Genomic DNA, 7402 nt, shown 5'->3' on the forward strand with positions numbered 1-7402 from the left:
AGACCACTTCCTCAGACCAGCAGAAGGCAAAGTGCCGGACTAGCAGACCACCCACAGACATCCCTCAGTGGGTAGGAACTCCTTCCAGAACGAGTCGCCTTGCAACCAGCTGTCCTCTGCACTAACAAAACCTCCTTCCAGGAGCAGACGTCCTGACCCCAGTCACACTCTAAGCCAGCAGGAACTCTGTCTAGGACTAAGCATCCTATTCCCTCACCCGCTGTGAACTCCTGGCTGGTGACCTGAAAGATGTTATCCGTAATGGGGGCCCTCACCTACCCCAATGCCCAGTTCTCTCCTGTCTGTGCCAGGCCCTTGCTCTGGTGTTTTTTATGCCATGCCTCTTTTCCCTTCCTTTTCTTTCCCTTCTCTCCTTAGTTTCCTTTCTTTATCCACTTTCTTTTTGTCTTTTTTTCTTCTAGTTTTCTTCACTTTTTCTCTTCCTTTCTTTCCTCTAAGTTTCTTATTGGTTATTGGAATATGAAAGTTGGAAACAAAGGGAAAGGAACTACTACTTTTACTATTACCACTACTACTATCCACCATCGAGTCAATGCCAACTCATAGCGACCCTATAGGACAGGTTAGGACTGCTCATGTGAGTTTCCAAAAACATAACTGTTGACTAACGTAGAAAGCCCTGTCTTTCTTCCACACAGTGGCTGGAGGCTTTGAACTACTGTCCTTGCTGATTACAGCCCAACTCATAACCACTACACCACCAAGGCTCCTGGGAAAAGAAAAGTTATCAGAAAATATGGTCATAGTGATAGAAAAGAAGCAGGAGATTTCATGATAGAATTTTGATAGACCAGAAAATAATAACTTTACAAGAAACCCCTGCAAAAAAAAAAAGAATTTTGCAATACCAATGACTTGTTCATCACAAATACCTTTTCACAACACCACAAATTATGATTATACATGTGGACTTCCACAGATGGAACATACCGAAATCAAAATAACCACATTTGTGAGAAAAGACGATGGAGTTGATCGATAAAAAACAGCTAAAACTAGACTGGGGCCCATTGTGTAACAGACAATCAATTACTCATATATAAGTTCAAGTTGAAGCCAAAGAAAAGTACAACAAGTTCATAAGAGCCAAAACACGACCTTGAGTCTGTTCCGGCTGAATTTTGAGAAGATCTCAAGAACAGATGTGACACATTGAGCGCTAATGAGAGAAGACCTGATGAAACATGGGAGGACATCCAGAACATCATTCATGAGGAGAGCAAAAGGTCATTCAAAATCCAGGAACAAGAGAAAAGATCAGTGTAGATGTCAGTAGAGACTCTGAAGCTTGTTTTTAATCAGAGTAGCTAAGGCACATGGAAGAAATGATGAAGTCCAGGAGCTAAAGAGAGAATTTCAAAGGGCAGCTCAAGAAGACAAAACCAAATCTTACAATGTAATGTACAAAAGCCTAGAGTTGGAAAACAAAAAAGGAAGATACAGACTGAGTGTATCTTAAATGGAAATAAGAAAAAAAATTCAAGCCTCAAGTTGAAATACTGAAAGAGCCTATGGGCAAAATATTGAATGATGCAGGCAGCATCAAAAGAAGATATAAAGGATACACAGACCCACTCTACCAAAAAGAAGGTTGACTAATTCAACATTCTAAAGTTGACTCCAACATTTCAGAAGGTAGCATATGAGCAAGAGCCAAGTAATGGTACTGAAGCTAAGTAGAAGTTGCATCCAAGGCATTGGTTCCAGAAATTGATGGGCTGCCAATTGAAGTGTTTCAACTGGCTGATGAAGCACAGGAAGCACTTACTCATTTTTGCCAGGAAATTTGGAAGACAGCTAGTTGGCCAACTGACTGGAACATATTTGTACCCATTCCAAAGAAAAGTAACCTAATTATAGAACAATATCACATGCAAGTAAAATTTTGCTGAAGATCTTTGAACAATAGTTGCAGCAGCACATTGACAGAGAGCTGAATCTGGTTCGGGCCACATTCAGAAGAGAATGTGGAACAAGAACATCATGGATCCAGTTGTGAGGATTTGGGTTTTCTTTACATTGAGTTAGAATCCATACTGAAGGTGGCAATTCTTCATCTTCATCTCCAAGTGCCTCAAGACCTCCTCTTAATGATAAATGGAGAAAGGATTGAAGTTGTCAAGGATTTTCGCTTGCTTGGATCCAGAATCAATGCTCATGGAAGTAGCAGTCAAGAGATCAAAAAAACGTATTGCATTGAGGATATCTGCTGCATTTGACCTCTTAGAGAGTATTGAAAAGAAGAGATGTTACTTTGAGGACAAAAGTGCACCAGAGCCAAGCCATGATATTTTCCATGGCCTCATCTGCATGTGAAAGTTGAACTTTGAATAAGGAAGACCAAAGAAGAATTGATACATTTGAATTGTGGTGCTGGAGACAAATATTGAAAGTGCCATGGGCCGACTGCTAAAAGAACAAACATCAACCTTGGAAGAAGTACTGCCAAAGTGGTCCTTAGAGACAAGGATGACAAGACGTAGTCATCACCTAGATAGTTTGGCCAAGTTGTCAGGAGAGATCATCAGTCCCTAGAGAAGGACATCATGGTTGGTAAAGTAGAAGGGCAGCAATGAGAGGAAGGCCCTCAACAAGATGGATTGACCCAGTGGCTGCAACAATGGCTGTGTGGACAGTGTGGGAATGGACAATGTTTCATTCTGTTGTGTATAAGGTCGCTAAAGGTTGGAACCAACTCAATGGCACTTAGCAACAGCAGCAATGCCTAAAGTATACATTTTATGCATCCATTCGACTTTATTTTTGATGGCTTATAACTTTCCTAGATCCATACTTCTTTGTATTCCACATTCCAATTATGGATGTTTGCAGCTATTTCTTCCCATGTTGAGGTGTGCTCCATCAGCAAATGGAGGTCCCTAAAGTTTTACTCCATTCATTTCATTAAGATCAATTCTACTTTGAGGTGGCAGCTCTTCCCCAGTCGTATTTTGAGTGCCTTCCAACCTGAAGGGCTCATTTTCCATCACTACGTAAGACAATTTCCTGTTGCAATTCCCAAGATTTTCAGTGGCTAATCCCTCAGAAATCCCTCCATTTTCCTAGTCTGTCTTAATATGGAAGTTGTGGGGAAATGTGTCCACCATGGGTGACCCTGCTTGTGTTTGAACTACAGGCAGCATGGCTTCCAGTATCACAGCAACAGAGATGCTACCACTGGAAGACAAATTGGCATCTAAGTGATGGACAAGTCTAGAAGGAGACATTAACATACCACTTTGGATACAGGTTAGAGCAACTTGAAAGAAAGGGAACAAAGACACAGAAGAACGGACCACAGCCCTTTCTCTGCCGAATCACCCGGGCGGTTGTACACCTATCCGGAAAAACAGCGGACCTGCAAGACCCACATAGCTGCTCAATACAGTGGGGCTCAGATCCGTGTGCACGCTGTACCACCCCACTTCCACTTTGGTCAAACCAACCCAAACCATCCGTACCCCTGAATTTCTCCACAAATTCCCTTTGGGCAAGCTCCCAGCCTCTGAGGGTGATGGTAGATCCTGTGCATTTGAGAGCAAGGCCTTTTGCCTCCCAGATGAGTAACGAGGAGCTGCCACTGCAAAGAGTCTCAGAGGCAGCAGCCCAGGGGGTGCAGTGGGTGAGTTTTGCGGGCAGCGACCTAGTCCCAATGGCCAGCCACCCGGGTGTTCCCCACCCTGGGCATCGTACAGTGCAAGCAGGCCACAGAGAATTCCGGGAAGGAAGTGAGGCCAATCCTGGGCCTGCAGGATGCTCAGCAGAAAAGCGGGACTTTCCTGGTGGGTGACCGAGTGACTCTGGCTGACGTCGCATTGCCGGCACCCTCTGGTGGCTCAACAAACAGGTCCCAGCACCTTCTTTCCACTAGGCCTGCCCCAATACCAACCGCTGGTTCCTCACCTTCATTCACCAGCCCCAGTGCCAGGCCATCTTGGGGAAGATGGCGCAGTTTGACACTAAGAAGTTTGCTGAGAGCCAACCTCAGAAGGACATCCCTCAGAAAGAGAAGGCGCCCCAGAGGAGAAGCAGAAGGCCCAGGCAGAGCTGAAAGAAGATAAGAAGGCCGTGGCTCCTGCCCCAGTGGGCGAATGTGCTGGCCGCCGAGCCCCGGGCCCAGGACCCCTCACTTGCCCCAGCCTCCCTTGGTGCTCGTTGAGTTTATGTGCAAGGAGTTCAAGGAGCACACCCTCTCGGTGGCGCTGCCGCATTTCTGGGAGCACTTTGACCAGGAAGGCTGGTGCCTGTGGTATGCGGAGGACGGCTTCCCCAGGAGCTGAGCCAGACATTCCTGAGCTGCAACCTCATCACGGGAATGTTCCTGCGATTGGACAAGCTGAGGAGAAACGCTTTTGCCAGCATTCTCCCCTCTGGAACCAACAACAGCAGCTCCATTTCGGGCTTCTGGGTCGTCAGAGGCCAAGAGCTTGCCTGTCCGCTGAGTCCAGATTGGCAGGTGGACGCTGAGTCGTACACATGGCGGAAACTGGCTGCTGGTAGTGAGGAGACGCAGACGCTGGTCCGAGAGTACTTCTCCTGGGAGGGGGCCTTCCAGCACGTGGGCAAAGCCTTCAACCAGGGCAAGATCTTCAAGTGAACGGCCTGCCGGTGACCCGTTGCCTGCCCTGTGGGGCAATGGATTGGGGAGGGGGGTGTCATTAAAGAAGGAAGGTGAGCAGTAAAAAAAAAAAAACCAAGAAAGCACTGAACTGCAGTGAACCAGTTTGACCTCGTTGTCATATACAGAACACTCCACTCAATGAGAGCACAATATGCATACTTTTCCAGCACACATGAAATAGTCTCAAGAATAGTTCACGTGTTGGGCCACAAAGAACACCTCAATAAATTGAAAAACATCACAAGACTAGAAAGTATCTGCTCAGATCACAGTGCTATGAAATTAGTAATCAGCAATCGGAAGATCAGGGGATGGAAAATGAAAACTACTCAAAAACTACTGAGTAATAGGAGAAATATAAACTAAAGGAGAAAATTATTTGATTCAAGTAAGATTGAAATCACAATATACACAGCTCACATAGCCATTTGTAGTAACAAACATACACATCACAATATAAGAACAAACTCAAATTACCACCTAAACCCAACAGCTCCAACAATTAGAAAAAGCCCAATAAAGTATACCTATAGTAACAATAAAAAAAGAAACAACAAAGATTGGGGCCAAAATACATGAAATAGAAAGCAGAGAGAAAAACAACAGAGTCAACTTTTCTTTGAAAAGATTCATAAAATGAACTGACAAACCTAAGGAAGGAGATTATGCATATAAAACAAATAAGAAATCACATGAATGACATCACAATAAAAAGAATAATATAAGAACACATTGAAGAATTATGCTCTAACAAATTTTCAAACCTAGAAGAAATGGGAAAATTTCTGGAAACACACTACCTCCCTAAGCTAACACTAACTGACAGAGAATGCCCATAACAAAGAAGAAATTGATCAGGTCATTAGAATCTTCCCAACAACCACAACAACAATATCTAGGCCCAGATGGTTTTACTGGCACATTCTACCAACAAGTCAAAGAAGAGCTGACACTGATTCTGCTGAAACTGTTGCAGAATACAGAAATGATGAAATTCATTTTATGAAGTGAGCATGACCCTGACACCAAAACTAAACAAAGATATCCAAAAAAGAAAATTGTGCACCAATAACAACACTGTGAACATCGACACAAAAATTCCCAACCAAATCCTAGGCAATAGAATCCAACAGAACATCAAAACAACAATATAGCATGACCAAATGGCATTCATAGAGGTACGCAAGAATGTTCCAATATCAGAAAAGCAATAAACATAATCTACCATATAAGTAAAACAAATGAGAACCATATGACCATATAAATTTTTGCAGAAAAATCATTTGACAAAATCCAACATCCATTCCCAATAAAAACACTCAACAAAATAGGAAGTGAGATTCCTTAAAATAATTGAAGGCTTTTACACAAAGCCAACAGAAAATATTAGCCTTAAGTGTGAGAGACTGAAAGCATTTCTCAAATATTAGTCTTAATGGTAAGAAAGTAAAAGTATTCCATTTGTGAATGGGAACCCAAAAGAGATGCCTTTTATCACCACTCCTATTCAATATTGTTCTGGAAACCTTAGCCTGAGCTATAAGGGAAGAAAATGGAATAAAAAGAAGCCAAATTTACAAAGAAGTAAAACTAGCTCTACTTACAGACGCACGGCATTATACACAGAAAATACCAAAGACTAGGAAGGAAATTACTAGAATTGAAAGAATCGGCAAAGTGGCATATACAAGATCAACATGAAAAAAACTTAGTCCGATTTTTGTACATCAACAAAGAGAACTCTGAAAAGGAAATCAGGAAAACAATACCATTTGTAGTAGGCACCTGAAAAACTAAATACTTAGGAACAAGTCTAACCAAAGAAACAAAAGATTTCTACCAAGAAGAATATAAAACACTACAGCAAGAAACCAAAGGAGACTTACGTGATGGAAGCATACACCATGTTCATGTCTAGGAAGACTTAACATTGTAAAAAAGTCAGTACTACTCAAAGTGATCTACAGATATAAAGCGATCCTGATTTACATTCTAGCATCATTCCCTCAAAAGATGGAAAAACTAATCACCAACTTTATATAGACAGCCCTGGTGGTATAGTAGCTATGTGTTGGGCTGCTTGCTATCCATATCGTCAGCAGTTTGAAACCACCAGCAGTTCCAAGGGAGAAATACTGGGCTTTCTACTCCTGGGGTGTTAATAGGATCAGGTATTAGGCATTAAAGAACAAAAAATAATATCATTATGAATGAGGGGAAGTGCAGAGTGGAGACCCAAAGCCCATCTGTAGGCAACTGGACATCCTCTTACAGAAGGGTTGCCGGGAGGAGATGAGCCAGTCAGGGTGCAGTGTAGCACCAATGAAACATACAACTTTCCTCTAGTTCTTTAATGTTTCTTTCACACACACACACACACACACACACACCAGCCCCCACTATCATGATCCCAATTCTACCTTACAAATCCAGCTAGATCAAAGGATGTACACTGGTACAGATAAGAGCTGGAAAGACTGGGAATCCAGAACAGGTAAACCCCTCAGGACCAGTAATGAGAGTAACTATACCAGGAGGGGAAGGGGAAGGTGGGGGAGAAAGGGGGAACCGATCACAATGATCTATATATAACCCACTCCCTGGGGGATGGACAACAGAAAAGTGGTGAAGGGAGAGGTCGGACGTGTAAGACATGAAAAAATAATAATTTATAAATTATCAAGGGTTCAGGAGGTGGGAGAGGAAGGAGGGAAATGGGGAGCTGATACCAAGGGCTCAAGTAGAAAGCGAATGTTTTGA

General features: G+C 42.9%; 1 pseudogene; it reads left to right on the forward strand.

Moving 5' to 3' along the window:
• The first annotated feature begins 261 nt into the window (after nt 1–261).
• LOC142433306 (elongation factor 1-gamma pseudogene) lies at nt 262–4618 on the forward strand (annotated as a pseudogene).
• Nucleotides 4619–7402: the final 2784 nt, after the last annotated feature.

The sequence above is a fragment of the Tenrec ecaudatus genome, chromosome X, assembly GCF_050624435.1.
Source record: "Tenrec ecaudatus isolate mTenEca1 chromosome X, mTenEca1.hap1, whole genome shotgun sequence".
NCBI classification, from domain to species: Eukaryota; Metazoa; Chordata; class Mammalia; order Afrosoricida; family Tenrecidae; genus Tenrec; species Tenrec ecaudatus.